This window comes from Vidua macroura, chromosome 9, assembly GCF_024509145.1.
Source record: "Vidua macroura isolate BioBank_ID:100142 chromosome 9, ASM2450914v1, whole genome shotgun sequence".
Classification (NCBI taxonomy): domain Eukaryota; kingdom Metazoa; phylum Chordata; class Aves; order Passeriformes; family Viduidae; genus Vidua; species Vidua macroura.
The window spans coordinates 33,066,501-33,069,651 of record NC_071579.1 but is presented as its reverse complement, the minus strand read 5'-3'; the positions used below and the strand labels follow the sequence as shown (position 1 = coordinate 33,069,651).

The window sequence follows — 3,151 nt, the reverse complement described above, 5'->3', positions numbered from 1 at the left end:
GGGGGGAAAAAAAAAAAAACCCCCCGGCTGGGGATTTTTTATTCTAAATTCAAAAATGAGCTGAAAAACCTGAAAGGCAAAGGCCATACGCGCAAGGTTAGAACCGGTCAACACGCACACACGCACAAACACACACGCACAGAGGCCTCCTTCAGCTTACCCACAAACCCACCCTCGCTCTCGTCTCGACCGCTCCCCTAACCCCCGGCCGTCGACACGCATGCACGACGCCCCTCGGGAACGTGGTTCCCGGGAGCCTCCGAAAAAATCCTCCTGCCTGACGAAAACCCCGGTCCCGGGACGGTCCGCCTCCGAACTTTGGCGATGAACGTCGCCTCGCGGACCGGCCGGGACCGAGGAAAAAAAAACCCAGCCGGGGGGAAAAAAAAAAAAAACCCCCCGGCTGGGGATTTTTTATTCTAAATTTAAAAATGAGCTGAAAAACCTGAAAGGCAAAGGCCATACGCACAAGGTTAGAACCGGTCAACACGCACTCACACCTGCAGACACAAGCTCTCACAGACAGACACGGACAATCACGCTCTCTCACGCGCTCTTCCGCTTACACGCTGACCGCGACCCTTACTTGAAACGCTACGTTGACGCTTCGACGCGTCTTCTGACCGCGGCTCTTCGATGTCCGGCGGTAGATTCCGGGATAACGTGTAGGGACCCGGGGACCTGCGAGACGACAGAGACGACGGGAGACGAGTGACTATCTGACGGCTAGCAGCTATTCCCGCTCCGGGTCCATAAATTTTGTACCCAAAACCCCCACAGAAGACAGATGAACTGTAAAGTTTTATAACTGCTCTACCTAACCGTGACTACGCGCCTGGGCAGGGCAGCTCCGATCGTAAGTGGCGCGACAGAGGCGTGTACAACATAAGCCAAGGTAGGTACATACAATATATGCACAATATAAGCCAACGTAGGTACATACAGTATAAGTACATACAATATAAACCGACATAGGTACATATGACATAAGTACATACAATATAAGCACATACAGTATAAGCCAACATAGGTAGGTACGACCTAAGCACGTACAATATAAGCCGACGTAGATACAATATAAGTGAGGACTCGACGTAACTCTCCGGAAGATCAATTGTTGAGCCCTATACCCTTTGAGAAGGCGCAAGCTAGGGAACTACTGCGGTCAGGTAATGAGGGTCTAATATGCTCCCTCTAGAAGTCCGAGAGAATGGCACGGGAAGAGAAGGCGCTACCAAAGGTGAGAAGGAAGATGGATGAGAACGTCTCCTGTACTTCTTCCCGTCTCAAAAAGTAAAAATGTAACGATGCCGGAATAAGCGATCTCCAGGAAGGTACACGAGTAAAATATGGCCGATATGGCAGAGAACAATGCCGATAAAGCCTCGAGATGTAACAAAGGCCTATGACGCAGAAATCAATGGACACGGACGACATAACACAGACACGGACGACATAACACAGACACGGACGACATAACACAGACACGGACGACATAACACAGACACGGGTGGAAACTGCCTAGCAGTTCCACCTTATGGACCCAAGATTGCTAGTCCAAGATGAGTCATAGGCCGATGATGCCAAAGGAAAGAAAGCCCTAGGGCAATAGCATGTGATGATGAAATTTAACTCCTTTCAAGATGTTAGTGCCAAAGGACTTAAGAGGAAGCCTAAGAAGCTCAGTAGGCCTAGACAAGAAAGCCATGACTACGGCGTGACCGTGGCTAGAGCTCCGGACGTGAAGGCGGGCTCCTCGGGTGAAAAGATCCACGACGACGTCGAGAGTCGAAGAAGGCCGCCGACGCGAACCTCGCGAGGACGCGAAGACGGATCGGAACTGCCCTGCCCGGCGAAGACTCTGGTGAGGCTGAGGAGAAACCCTCTCCCTCTGCTTCCGAGGGGCCCGTCCCACTATGGGCCTCTCCTCTAAGCTAACGTCTAATTGTCTCCTGTGATAGTAAAGGTTTTTCCCCTTCTCCCACCTACTGGCCCCGACACTTAGCTTTTGCAAGACGACCGGACAAAATCCATCGTCAGCCGGACGTGGACGGCGACGCGTTCTCTACGTCCGCTTCGGTGCTGCCGTTTCCAAACTTCGGCTATGCGCCTCCTCACGGTACCTAAGACAAAACAGAAAATGCAACTGGCGCCCTGCAAAAGAGGAATCCCCGGAACTCTGATGCACCGCTGCCCCGGCTCACCTGAAATCTTGATGCGACTCAACAGGCTGCCAGGAGGATACCTACAAAAGGAAAAGGTACAGGCTTAGCCTGCTGCCGCATAACGGTCACCTATGAGTCACCCAGCCTAAATGCCGACTCACCCGCTTGACTCTGTTCCTTCACACGCCTAGGGCAGCAATGACACCTGCAAAGAAACAAAGCAAAAAAAAACACACTGAGACACTGAGAAAAGACCACCACCCTGACCTGACAAGTACGCCCACCTACACCTTAAGCTTGCATCCACCTGGCCTCAGACATCTGGGATCAGAGACATCTCACAAGAGAACTGCCTAAAATAAAAAAAAAAAAAAAAAAAAAGGGGGATGCTTAAACTTTCACCAGAAACTGAAACCGGTGCGAGAACAACTGCTACTGTCCACTGCTCACCTGGCACACTTGGCCTTGACTGCAGCTATCTGCCTGGACTTCCTAATAATAGACAAAGAACAGTGCTGTAACATAGTCACCATTTATGCTTCCCCTGCAAATACAAACAGCGACTGACCTTCTCAGGGAAAACCCCCTGACCCAGGAGGGGCGCTCTGCCACAGATCTTAAATGTCTGCATCTGAAAGAAAGGAGAAAATTCAAACAACTGTAGGATAACTTAACAGGTCCAAGCATCCTGTGTGAATCTAGGAATACCATCTAGAATACAACTACATCCCCCATTCCAAATTGCAGGTCTCCAGGACTTGTGCAATTACACCAGGCTATGCAGCAGGACAGAGCAGCTCCGGGACAAATATGTGCAGACACCCGTGACACAGGACAGGACACGACAAACGAGGGGACGCCACGAGGAGAAAAATCTCTTGGCGAGAAAAATGCCCGCGAGGACAGAGAGATTGCGGAACGAGATGACCTAGGTGAGACGGACGGCTCGGAGCCGATGAGGCTCAAAGAACCCTGCAGGAAGAAGA

The 3,151-nt window shown here is 51.1% G+C and overlaps 1 long non-coding RNA gene across 1 annotated transcript; it reads right to left on the bottom strand.

Moving 5' to 3' along the window:
- Positions 1-1,955: 1,955 nt before the first annotated feature.
- LOC128811546 (uncharacterized) lies at positions 1,956-2,491 on the bottom strand. The gene is made up of 4 exons (XR_008438378.1): positions 2,473-2,491; positions 2,327-2,370; positions 2,205-2,245; positions 1,956-2,123 (listed from the first exon to the last, which is right to left on the bottom strand). It is a non-coding gene; the product is annotated as an uncharacterized LOC128811546 (long non-coding RNA).
- Positions 2,492-3,151: the final 660 nt, after the last annotated feature.